We start from the raw sequence: 14,198 nt of genomic DNA, 5'->3' as shown, positions 1-14,198 counted from the left end.
TCTAATCAGTCGTGGTTAGGTTATTACCAGTACACTTGATAACTGAAACAACTTCTATCACTGCTTTTGGGTGTATGACTTGTGCACACCCAGGAGCTACTTTGGAAGGATCTGAAAATTCAGCTTAAAACAGCAAGAACAACAACAAAAAAACTACTGTCTCAAAATGTGCAGTCATTTGTCAGGGGCCTCTCCCTTCATTGCCAGAGTCATAATGGTTGAAAGACACCTTTGAGTTTTGCTACCAACTAAACATCTAGATTAATCAGTTGGGTCTCCTCTTTGCTATCCTGTTGAGAACCAGCACTGAGCAAATACACAGCAGAGATGCTGTACTGGGCTTTTCCATCCATTAGGCCTGAAATAACTGTATTCTTGGTACAAGGAAACAGCTGAGCTGCTGCCTTAAGTAAAATCAAAAAGCCTCTTCAGTACTTTGGGGATTTTCTGTTAAAACATACTTTCATTATTTTCAACACCCTTCTTAATTATAACCATGAGGTATTCTCTCATTTCTGGGTCCTCATGCTGAGAACAGCATTTTAATAATAACACAAACTCAGACTGAGGGAGAAGTTTTTCTGTCCAGCTTTCAACCGTCTCTGGCTTATGCTTTCTGACACACGCTCTACCGCCTGAACCAGAAGGGGACTTCCAGGCCATATTGTGAAGTAGCAGTAAAAAAGTTGGAAAGAAAACTCCCACAGAACTGCCTTAACATCAGATAGAGACACAACTGGCGTGATGAGCCCTGCAAAGCCCTGTGGCACAGGTAACGGGAGGGGTACTAGACAGATGGACTGAGCACTCTCTGCTCTGAAAAATCTAGGCTGCAAAGTTTAGGCAGAGGTTTGAGCATGCTTACTTCCTCACAACACCCTGCATCATCCCCTATAGCTTCAAATGTAAGTGATGAAATGTAAGTGATGATCTAATGAATCTAGCCCCTACTTCTGTATGGTCAAACATACGGCCCCACAGTTTACTCTCATATCCTGGTCCCAGGATTAGTAACTGCACTTACATGAGCTCAGTTCTGGGATCTCTTACAAAGCAAAGACACCCACTCCTGCAGATGAAACTCAGGCATGGTTTGCTCCGGGACTGCTCCCTAGAGTTAGTGTGGGCAAGGCTGTGTCGGTTGCCTTCCTCTATTTTGTATTACTTTCCAAAAGGTATCCTTCCTCATCTTTCCCCCTCAGAAAAATCCCCTCAGAGCTGTAGCTCCAGGTCACACATGCAACATCTTGTTTTAAAAGCTGCATGCTGTTGGCCATGCCACATTATTTCAGGCAGTCAGAGTTGAAAAGGGAAGAGAAAAAAAAAAAAAAAAAAAAAGGAAAACACGTCCTGAGGAGGACTCTAAAAGAGACCACGGCAAAGGGTCATGCTTTATGTATTTGGCCAGTCTGCTGTAGGGAAAGGGCTAGCCTGTATAGCATCAGTATACCTGCACTGCTTGGTCCTGGGGCACGTACTGGGGTGAATGCAGCAAGTGATGTAGTCTTTAAATAAATAAACACATAAGTAAATAAATCAAGCCCCAAAAGCAGAACTTTGCCTTTACCGTGTGTAAGCTGCCTCCATGACTCCCAGCAGAGCAAGGAGCACAAGGAGTGTGACAGCTCTCAGAACAGACCCCAGTCTGGTGGGTGTGGGAGTGGGCTAAACTCTCTTTAGTCTGTCCTAAGTAGCAGCACAGAACAGGGGCGAGCCTTTACGTAAAGTGGCAGAGCATAAACTACTAGTAACAAGAATTTGGTTTTGCAACACACTTCTGGAATTGTATGACCTTTGTGGTATTTCTTAAACTGAGAATAAAAATGGTAGTTTACAATCCAGTTGCTTAATGCAAGTGAATATTTACTGTATGGATGTCAAATGTTGCTTATTCTCAAATTGGTATAATTAGCCTTCTGCTACAGACTTTGAGTCAAGGTGTGTGAGTATAGCCGCCACACCTCTGTGTACCAGAAGCATTTCCATGCAGCACACAGATTCCAGTCCAACATAACATCGAACTTGCTTTTAGAACAGCATCAAGAAAACTGGAGATAAAAGCTTAGTAACTATTTCAATCCTAGAGACTGTTCTGTAGGATCAGTAAGATCAATAAGTGTGTTTGCTTTAACAACTTAAGAGACCACATGTCAGCATACTGGAAATGGTCCATGACACATTTTTGCTCTAAAAGCTAGTACAGAGGAGCCTGTGTTTCTAACCTGTTCACTATACTTGTATTGCTACATTTTTCCTCAATGTTGGTCTCCAAGACTACTGTTCTAGGATTAGCCTGAACTTCAAAAGGGAGCATGTATAATTCTTCATATTAAAGGAAAATTCAGACTATTTCTTTACCATGTATCTTTTGGGGCTTGCTCCTTTGATCTGAAGAATGCCCTCAGTTTGTCTTTTTCTCCCAGGTTGTTTGATATTAAAGAAAAAAAAAAAGTTGATTGTTCTTAAATAGATTCTTCCACACTGTGTATATAAAGCAGCTGAAATCAGTACGGAGGAAAAGAAACACCAAACACAGCAAGTATTACAAAGCTGCGTAAGTTGATCTGATTTCTCTACCAGTAAACAGTCTCCCTTTACACCTTGTATTTGTGGACATTCCTCTCAACATACTCACTGCCCTGGTTAGTCATGTTTTCTCATAAGCTGCTCTATCTCATTAGCTCATTACCACCTTGCAGTAGGAACTCATCGCTAAGAAATACACGCACTGCTGATGTCACAGTGTATAAGTATGGAGCAGGATGCTTTTTCCCCATAGCAAAGGACAACGTCACATGTCAACCTGGAAGGATACTGGTGTGTACATAGATGAGGTAAATAAGTGCATGTTCTTGCCTCAAAATATTTTGCTTCTTACAGTATTCCAGTTAGAAAGGGAGTTAGTGCTGTTTTTCACTGTTGCTGCAGAGCCTCATCACAAGTCTAAAGATGTAAGCATGAGCTTCCCTTATGTCTCACACTGAAGGTCTTTTTCCTTCTAACTCAGGTGACCAACCTGGGTCAAAATCTGTCATTCTAAGTCTGCAGTAATTTTTATTGTCTGCTCTCAGAGACAGGAGCCTGTGCTACAACCACGGCAGTGGGTTTGTCTCCAGCAGACTTCAGTTTCAGTCTTTGTACCTTCCACAAACAAGGACAACTTCAATCCCCAGTAAAACAAAATCACGTTCTCACAGGGAATGCAGAGTTGTCTCCCAGAATGCAGCATCACCATTCAACTCGTTAGTACAGGAACAGGAGAAAAAACTGCTTTATCTCAGTGAGACTTGAACCCAGAAAAATAACATTTTTTCAAACTGCAGTTTACCCAGGACCCAGCATTTCTAGTCTCTCAGTTTTTAGATAGCAACAGGTAAGCTATCTAAGGCTAAGGTTACTATACAATTAGGCTTCCCAAACATGTTTTTCTGCTCAAAAAATGTCGTCCAGGCAGATTTTGAAACTTTGTCCACTTCTTGGATGCAGCAACCAGTCACACCTACGGCACAGTAGGTCCAACTGGGCTGACACCTGGCCAGACATCCCAGGCATGCCGACAGCATGCATGCAGATCAGCCATGCTGTAGTTGTGCTGCAAGGTCAACACCTGCAGGGAGCCTCAGCACTGATTTGCACAGCCCTACACAGCTTATACACACGAGCATCTACTCAGCCCCAGAGCAGGTATTGGTGCGCAGGAAATCCCAGGCAGAAACAGGGCAACACTAAGTGAAAGAGTGTTAACAATGCAATGCTTATTGAAGCACGTGCCCTTGCTGTTCACGTCTTGTGTCATGACCTTGTTTCACTATAGTTTTCATTCTACAGATTTTAAACGCCTTTAGTTCAGACTCCCAGTTACTAGAGAAATCCCAGCTTTCAAATCACATGGCTATCTGACCTCAGGAAAGTCCTGAAACTCAGCCGTGGAGTTGTCCTCCATTAGTCAGACAAAAATTCAATAAACAGGAAATATTTTCACTTTAGAAAGCACCTAAACCAAGGCAGATAAGTAAAATTTGACAGTGGTAAGGAAAATGTTAGTTTTTTTCCAAGCAGCAGCATAAAAACTCCTGGTGCTTGGGATGAATTGCATATTCTAGGGCAGGTTTTACCCTCAGATACATGTGTGCAATCGTCTTCAACCAGGACATCACCACTATCTATGGGTCAGAATTTGCTGCTGCGTATGTCTCAGCAACATTTTCTACACTTGCATAAACAACATAAATATCATGAAAAATAAATACCATGAGAAGGATACTAATGCCATGCCCTTCTTGCTTCTACAAGCTTAACAGACAGTTGCTACGCATTTAGAAAGAAATCCATGTCAATGGATAGTAAAGACAAAAAACAGTAATATTTAAATGCTGCAGCACTCAGCATAAAATATCAAGAAATTTGAAAATGAAGCCTTTGAATCAGTGGGGCATCATGCAAAATTTTGTTCCCACACCTTGGCTCTCTCCTTCAGTTCTCAGCTGGGAAGACACAGACACACCAACTGAAGCCAAAAACATCCTGTCCTACAGGACACTGTTTTTCACAGAAGCTAAGCCATGGATTTCTTATTTTCCTTTTAATTTCCTGCCAATTTCTTGCAAAGAAAGCAGAACTAAAGGCAGCTCTAGTTTCTGCTTTACACGTTTTGTCTCAGGAGCATGTGACAGGGAAGGCAAAAATCAGGCCCAGGTTTCTCGGCAGCGTCGTCAGACCTGAGTTTTGCTGCCCCCAATATCCCGGGCTAGCAGCGAGGCACGGTCCCATGCTGCAGCAGGAGGCAGAGCAGACGGGCGGGCTGGGACCACCTGTGCCACCCTGCTGCTCCGGGAGGCCAGGGACGGGAAGGACGCACCAGGAGAGCAGCGTGCAGGGCCGGGCTGCTCCAGGGCCCAAAGCAGCCCAGAGCTTCACCAGTGGCCAGCCCCAGGCACCCGAGGGCATTTCCCACACAAACACACGCACACACACGCACACACGCACCCTCCTGCTTTCGACTTCCATTAAACGCAAAGCGAAACACGTGGCTTTCGGTAAAGAAAGTCAATAAAAGGCAGCCAAAAAGAAATCGATTGCCTCAGGATCAAAGCTGATACCAGAGTGTAACTTGGAGCAGAAACAAGGCCTTCTTCCCCACGTCCCCAGGTGACGTTTGCCCCCAGACTGGCTGACGGAGTGTCCAGGGTACGGCCCTTTCCCTGCTCCCTGTGTGCCTCCAGGCAAGCCAAGATATCCCAGCTGAAAATACCCAGCTCCCATCTAAAGTACTCGTACGCCGCCCATCCCCAGCCATACGCCAGCCTCATGTGATGCTGTGGTACAACCATACCCCAAATTACAGCAGCCTGAAATCCAGAGCACGTCCTGTTCTCTGCGAGAAGCGTAGCGCCGAGCTGCCTCCCGTCCCGGCAGGTGCAGGCCCAGGTAATGGACGGGGATGCTGCGATCATCGGCCTCACGTGGTAAGGCAGAGAAACCCTCACGGGGTGAAAAGGAGTTCACGGTTTGGTTTATTGAAGTGCTTAGTGTAACAAATTTTGAAGTGAAGTTTGGTTCATTAAACTTACTTTCACTCCCACAGGGTTTTGTTAAATGACAAGAAAGCAGGCATAGATCCCTATTTTTAATATATGTTTTGCTGTGCTGTCACCCTCTGAATGCACCACAACAATTTTACTCCTGTCCTGTTGAGTCTGGGCAAGGTTATATGCTGGTGATGCTCTGCTATCCCCAAATTACTGATGAGCAGCCAGAAAATAAACTGTAATCCAGATACACAAAACACCTGCTTCCACTAGATGTTCCTTCCATGTAATGCCCTCAGAGCTTAGCTTCCCATCCAGCCTAACTCCTCGGAGCTTTAAACCCTCCCATGAAAAAGAGATTATTTCAGAGACACTTGCCCAAAACATCCAAGTTGGTTAGAGATAAAACCTGTAGTTAGTCCCACCTGCATTTTGTCCCTAGCTCCATTGTGGGTTTCAGCAATCCCACCATTCCCTGTGGTTTCTCCCCTTAGACGTGTTGCCCGTGACCTTCCCCAAACCAGCCTTTCTTCCACACCCAACCCCAAAGCACGCATCAGCAGACAATTAGAGCACAAGCCACTTGCAAGGCTATTAGGAGTGAAAAAAAATATATATATATCGTTCCAATAATTACATTTTTTAAAGAATAAGACAAATAGAGTAATAGTGTACCTTCATGTCTGACGAGCGAAGTTAGAATTAGCTCTATGGAAAACAAGGCAGCTCCTTGCACCCCACTGGCAACTGATCGTCCCTTATGGCCCCATCTGTGTGAATGACTGAAAAGTTCCTCTGAGGTTTAACGGTATGAAACAGAGAAGCAGCAGCAGGGAAACTTTTTTTTTTTTTTTTCCCTCCCCCTTCACAAATGTCCTGCTTACTCTGGCTTTCTGGTCACAGAGAAGAAGAAAAAAAAAAAAAAAGACCCCCTAAGTCCCCCCCCCCCTTCCCCCAAGTTTATTACACCTCCAGGCTGGGTGCCCACGGGGCTGGTTTTTATTGCAGTGGCTCAGGCACCATTTATCTTTTGGCCCTGGCTGACTGGGGAGGGCCAGGGGGAATGTTATGACATGTGAGAGGAAGCGGGAGGGTGGAGGAGGGCGGTGTGAGAGTGGCTCCCTGGACTTTTTGTGCACGGTGGAATTTCCCAGGCAGGGTGAGCCTGTCAGGGACATTCCCCTGCCAAAGAGGTTGGCAGGAAACCCCGAGCTGGCGTAATGCTGCCAAATAGGGGCTAGAAAAATGCTGATGCGAGCCTTACGGCAAGCGCAATGAAAGAGGTCTTGACAACAACGGGGTGAACAGAAATTCACAGCGTGCAACTCTGCAGGATTTCTTTCCTGGTATAGTTTGGTTCTCTTCCCTGACCACCTTCTGTTTGCAGTACTGTGGGTACATCCGCAAGAAGCATTTTTATAAGCCTTTCCTGTCACGGCACTACAGGGTGATCTGGACAAGGAGTGCCTGTGTAGCAGTCACACAGAAAGCAAGAGAGTGTCCTGTGGGTTTAGAACAAACAAATAAAAAACAGCTTCAGCCTTCATGAGTCAGAGCCTGGAAAAAAACCTTGCTTTGGAGACTGCCTGGATTTCAGTGGGATTTTGCCTTCAGAAAAGCTGGGATGAGTTTCACAGAAGCTAGCATCTGTGCAAACTCTACACAATCAGAAGCCTGATTAAAAACAACAACAAAAAAGTATTTCTCTTAGTCATAGATGCATCAGATGTAAAACAGTCATTTCAGTCATTTGATTCAGAATGGGAGAAGTTCCAGGATTTTCCTAAAAGGACGGGGGCTCCACATGAATCACCCTCGCCTTTCGACTCCTTTCACCAGTGGCACGTGCCAGGATGCCTCATGGTTATTAAACGTGGCGAGCAAGGGGAGGACATCCAGATCTGAGGGCAAACTTTCACTGGCTTCAATGCTTTTCGTGAACCTTTCCCAAGCAGTTAGCACATACTGTTACCAACAAGGTAAAAACATTTAACCCTCTGCCCTGTGCATCCCCAGTGCCTCCTGCACTGGAATGTAGATGTTCAAAAAAAATTAAAAAAAAAAGAAAAAGAAAAAGAAAAAAAAAATAAGAAAACCACCATCAGACACTACCCCCACCTTCATCCTGCCTCACCAAGCTGAAAGACGTAGGAGAACTCCTTCCCAAAGGTGATCATTCTGAAACCTTCCGCCTGCAGGCAGGAAATGCTGCGTGGGCTCCACCTTCCTGTTCTCAGATGCATTATATCACTGGAACATGTTCAACTGATAATACTTTTCTTCGAAATAAGGCTATTTTGTTCCAACCAAGGCTGGCATTTGACTGACTGGTAGCTGAAGGGCCATGGTGCCCGCAGTCTTGTATAACGCATGGTAGGGCAGTGCCCCAGGCCAACCCCTGCCCAGCTCTCTTGGAGCAAAGCGTGCTGCAGTTGGAGAGCCGACTGGCCTCACAGTGCCTTCACGAGGTACTGAGACACCTCTTTGCAAAGAGAGGGCACGGATGGACCTACATCACCAATGGCAGCAGAACATGGAGCATCGCACTGCTCATCCACCTTCTCCTGCCCTTTTCTCCCCAGGTGTGGCAGCCTTCTGAACCAGGGCAGCTCAGGAGCTCTGTCTCCCGAAGCCGTGGAAGACACTCATGCAAATGCAGAGGTCAGCCCTGGGAGGACTGCCTTTCACCTGGACAAACAGCTGGTCCTTGCTGCAAAGAAAAGGACAATCCAAATGGGACAAGAAATAAAAACTGAGGCGCAGAAGGGCAGAGTGACAAAGCCAAGGTCAAACAGCTGATGTGTACCACAGCAGGAACAGTCGTGATTTCAGTCAGAAATCAGAATACCTACTTGTAGCAGTACTTGTTGGACAGAAAAACAGGGACACCAGGATGTTAGAAATCTGTTGACACGGAATGTACATTTCAAATAGTGGATATGAAATTGTTGGAAAATAGACATCTATTGGATGCATTTTACAACAATAAAAATAATTGTAATATTTGCTTGTTACTGGAGTTCTTGATTTGTTTATTGATTTTTAAGACAGTATCTTCTTTCCTTACGAAAATAACCTTTTATTTCTAGCTTTACTCATTGCTGTAAAGGGAAAAATAAGAGAGCAGAAACAAATAATAATACAAGCACAAAGGGCAAAAAAACTGTCGATAAAGATGAAACAGAAAGGGAAGAAAAAAATTAGAAGGAAGAAACAGCTAAGACAGAAATACCTGCCTCACCAGTGGCAAGCGACAATTCCCTGAGAGAATCTGATTCAGGCAGAGAAAAAGGGCAGACAGGACTGGAAAGCATGACTCAACTGTCCCAGGGAAAAACAGAGGGTAGGAAGGAGTGGGAAGAACTGAGTGCAGGATGACGAGGAAAAAAAAAAAAAAAAAGTGTCAGTGTGTCCTGGTTGTTCTGCCTTTTACTTCAGGTACTTTTGTGATGCCTCCCACCTGCTGAGCTCCAAATGGGCAAGTCCCACCTTGAAGCTCTTTTGGGATATCCTTCAGAGCAAGGTGACCTGCTGTGGCAGAGCAGTAGAGCTTGGCATGTACCTCGTCCCCATCATTGCAAATCCAGCGATAGATAGACAGAGTGAAGAGTCCTGTATCAAGCTGAACCAAATATATATATATATATATATCAAAAAACAAATAAACAAACAACAACACACAAAAACAAAAAACAGGCTCATGCAGACGTGCAGAAGGACCAAGTTTGAGGGCAACAGGTGAAAAACACTTGTTTATTTTCAGGGCCAGCTAGGGAAAGGAGAGAACAGCAAGTGGAGGGGCCAGACAAGATTTCTAATGGATGGCTGAACCTTGGAATGCAGACTGTCATAGCATGGACCTGCTGTCAGATCACACAGTCTGACCCGTTGTTCCCCATTACAGGAAAAAGAGATTTGAGATGGGCTGTTCTATTCCATTAAAGTTTACTCCTCCAGATGCTTTTGTGATATAGGTGGGGAAAAAATAGAGATTTAACAGAACGTTTAGGGTGGAAAAAAAAAATCATCCTCAGAAGGGCATTCTTAAGCCTACCTGAAAGTTATCAACATCTATATTATCAACTGAATTTCATTCTAAATTGAACTCCAAATAAAAGAATTTCATCCAGTGGTGTTTGTGCCATTCATTTTCAAGATGCAACTACTCAGGAATTAGAAGAAAACGAATGAGCATCAGCTTTAAGACTACTTCATTGTGGCTCATATTTTTCATCTGAGAGTCACCCTGGGCTCTTTTTCAATGCCTTGAAACCCTCTTCTGGCTCAATGCATTAATGATTCACTAATCTGTTAAGCCCATACCAGCTGACAGGGCTGGGATGTGGGGCAGTGCATAGTGTACTCTCACTTGGGTTTAGTAGGTGCTCAATCCGCATGTGAGGCTCATATAAAACAACTCAAGCACTCTTAATTCTCTAGCAGGCTCCCTCTGCTCCACTCCAGGCAGAGAAGTTCCTGTGCAATTCTCCACGACAGAACCAGAAAGCACACCAGCTTATTTCACCCTCCCCCCAACCCACACCCAAAAAAAAAAAAAAAAAAAAAAAAAAAAAAAGTGTAATATGCCCACCAGAGGCTAGCAAAAGCAACAGTGAAGAAGGATGCACTAACTTGGACAGCATTTTAGTTACTGCAAATTTACAAGGGGCAATGCCACGGCTGGGTTATTTAACAAGAGAGCTCAGATCTGGGTGACTAGCACCAGAATTAATATTTCAGATGAGAATCAGATCTAGATTCAGGGAGAAAAAGAAGCATTTCCCTCATTTCAAGTACATTGGTTTTGTATTGTAAATAGGACAGCTAATATGTTGGAAGTTATCCCAAATCTTGCTGAGGATGCAGTGTTAAACCACAGGATGAACACAACAAGACCCATTTCAACTGGATCAAAAACCGTAAGGTCTCAGCTCTCTGCCATTCCCCGTGAGCCTCCTACTGATCTGCCTGGCATTACGGGGCTCCAGTCTCACTCTCAGACATGCAGGTTCCAGTCCCTTCTGTGCCAAGCACTTGTGTCACGTGAGGCAAGTTATTCACCTTCTCTGAGTCACTGAGCAGCACATGACGCATGACGAAAGCCTGTCTGCGGACTGCTCCTTACTCTGGTTATAAATGTTTTGGTTCTATTTTAAAAAGCTCCCCACCTCTGTTATCTGCCATGTCTACATACACGTGAAAGCCTAGTATACGTGGCTGTGTAAACAAGCTGCAAGCAGAAAGTCTTGCAGCGATACCTACACCCAACAAATGAGTGCTACAGCATTGCTGTCAGGGAGGTGTAGTAGAGAAAGAGCAGCCTGGGTGAGAAGAGTTGTTCCATTTTGTTGCCTGTGGAGAAATATAAATATATAAATATATATTTCAGAGTGTCGTAGCCAAGGAGTGACTCCATCCCACACAATTAGCATTGCCTTTGAAAACCTTCACATTAGGAAAGTTAGGGATTTGGTTATCTCCTTAGTGTCAAAGGACAAGACCTTTACACGATGACCATCCTTCCCCCAATCCCCCCCCCCATCCCCTTTTTGCTTCCCCTCTTTCCTATCCCTCACTCCCACTGGCTCTCTAAGCATGTCCATGGCCTGATCTCACACCACACTGAAAAACATCTTAATCTTTGCAGCCCCTCTGCTCCTTTTTTGGCTAAGAGAGCAGGTGGGACACAACGGCAGTATGCTTTGCTTTCAGTTTCCAGAGCAAAACACAGGGGAAGCTACTTTGCCACTGCCCTGTTACCTAGTTAGTGGTTGTCAGGTGGCATTGCCGACAGCAGGCTGGGGCTTGAACTTGCTTCTGTTTTAGAGGAACAACCTCACGTAAGAGCAGCACCCTAAATCACACCACAGGACATGGCATCATACCCTTCCTCCTTCAGTGGTCAGCATCAAACGAGAGGGGGAGCAGAAAAACAGCACAAACGCTTTGCAATCCTGCCTCAGCATACTCTCTTACAGCATCCATGAGCTTGTAGGTGAGGGATTTTTCCAAGTCAAGCAGGGCATTACTGGCTATGCACACAGGAAATCAGTGCACAGGGCAATGCACCCTGCTTACTTGTTTCACAGCTGTCAATCCCAGCCGCAACATAACCCCAAGGCAACTCGACAGCAGTCCCCCCATCGACTCCATCCTGGCCCTCAAGCCTCCCTGTGACTCTGCAGGCACCCCTCTTGTCCTGGCACAGAGCAGGCATGCAGCCAGGCACTGCAGGATTTCTTCCATTACCTGGAGTAAAAATTGTTTGTAAGCTTGAGAAGCCATGACCACACTGCATCTCTTCTGCTCTTCACATTGCTTTTTAAAAATGAAATGGCTCAAGGATTTTCCATTGGCCATCTGGCCTTTAAAAGCCCTCAAAGAAAGAAGCCTCTGTTACGTACAAAGCTTTCTTACATGTCAGGACTGCTATGCTGACAAGAGGAAACATCGTGTTTCAGCACTAGGTCTCATGCCAGGCTTGTGCCACTTGCGCAGATCAATCCCCTCCAAACATACATCATCACAAAAAAAAAAAAAAAAAAATCAAGTGATTTTAATCTATAAACCACTGTATAAAACTCCTAACCAACACGCAACACAAAATGTAATAGGTAAAACGAAGGGAAATATGACACACTTCTAAAGCAGCTACAAAAACAAAAAGGAAAGTTATGTGGGGTTTGGGCAAACAAGATAAACTGATGCTAAATCAGATAAAACAATTTTAGTGCACAAACTTGCCTTCTTTACTAGGAACTATTTATTCCTTGAGCTTTTTGGCTATTTGAATTGCTTTTCTCATCGTATCAGGAAATAAAATACATTACAGCCTTCTCTGCATTGTAAGCATTTCAGTAACATACAGAAAATAGAACAAAAAAGCCTTGAAAACAAGTTATTTTTCTAACATACAGAGTCCTGCACTGCTGCCAAGAGATAAGAAGAGCCTTCCAAACAGTCTAAATATGAGTGTAAACTAGGCTTTTACTTGAGTGAAAAGATGTTTACACACTTCTGCAACAAAAACAATGCAAAGACCCCAATACTCTTACGTTTCCCATAAGACAACTTCAAATCTTTGTTTTTGTAACATATCCATGGAAGCATCATCTATAGCAGATAAAAAGCCATACGGACCCTTCTAGTAAGGAAAGTTCCTGTTTTTGAAATGCTTACATTTAACAAGTAAGAATAATGAAGAATGGTAATTTGATTCTTAAATACGACGTGCAATAATGTTGTGTAGCAGAAGAAATTAGAAGCAACTAAAAAAAAAAAAAAAAGCAATGGCAGCTACTGCTTTGATCCTCTTTCGTCAAGAATTCGAATAACATTTCCAGTAACCTTCTGGAATCATGAAATCTGCCTAACATGACATATGAAAAACAAGATTCTCAAACAACCAGTAGCAGAAAATCACTGGGTATCAGTCTAATCCGTAAAATAGAGAATACTCATTTTATAAATTGCTCTGAAGTCTTCTGATAAACACCATTAAAATACAAAGCCTTTTTCCACCAGTATCTGAGTTGCATATGGAATAATTAAATTAATATCGAAAAAACCCTCCATTTTGAAAGGTTAATAGTCAAATGGCTCAGGATGGGAATGAAAATATCAAAATCAATACAGTTTATTCCCTTCAACTGAAGAGAATGGAAAACTTTGAAAGTCTTATGAAATAAATTTTTACATGCAAATTAAAATACTTAACTGACAATGGAGAAATTCCTTTGCAGTCCTGTATCCTATTAAGTAACTTGAAAAAATAACCAACCTCTTAAGTCCTCATTAAAATCCATTTAGAAGTTTAAAGGTATCAAGAAGATGATTTAAAAATATTTTATTGCTTCTGATTATGTTTCTACACACAGTACATATACAACTGGTGCAATGGGTAACAAAAGGAGTATAGAAATGAAAACAAGCTTCCAGTTCAACTGAATGACAGAAGCAGAGCGTCCCCAGTCTTCATCTATCAACATTACTCACTCCTCAGTTTCTCCCTTTCTTCTCCCTGTCTACTCCAGATTCCGAAGAATTAACTGGCTATTTCCCTCAAGTTCATGACCTATAAGTTAATCTGTTATTAATAATAATAATAATAATAATAATAATAATAATAATAATAATAATTTAATCTAATTAATCTAAAAGGTAGATGTTCTGTCAGACTGTGATTAGATATTTGCTAACAGCAATCCAGTTCTCTTTCTTTCAGTTTTCATAACATTTGAAGAGATTCATTTTTTTCTCTGATAGCTAACAGTGATGAAAAGTAGCTGTTGAAGAGCAGCAGTGAACACTGAAACATTCAGAGAAGAAATGTTGCCACAGCACTTTCACACATGATATGGCTTTTTGAGGAAAACCAAAAGGTTAGTCCTCAAATTAGATAGTATCCTTCAAAGTAAAACTTTGCAGTCTTATTTTCATTAACATTATTTTAACATTATTTTGATAGATTTGTTATTCAGGATGAAAGCCTTATATTCTACCCATTTCAAAAAACACACCTAGAAAAGATGAAAGGTCATTTTGCATTGTGGTGGTTTACCTTACCTTCCCAGACCTGAATTGGTATGGTCTCCTCTTAGCAGCGGATAAATTACCATTAACATATTAAAGTAGGAAAAACTTACCTAAAGCTAATACATGGGCAGACAC

The sequence above is a fragment of the Oxyura jamaicensis genome, chromosome 1 (assembly GCF_011077185.1).
Source record: "Oxyura jamaicensis isolate SHBP4307 breed ruddy duck chromosome 1, BPBGC_Ojam_1.0, whole genome shotgun sequence".
Taxonomy (NCBI): Eukaryota; Metazoa; Chordata; class Aves; order Anseriformes; family Anatidae; genus Oxyura; species Oxyura jamaicensis.
This window is presented reverse-complemented; position numbering follows the sequence as displayed.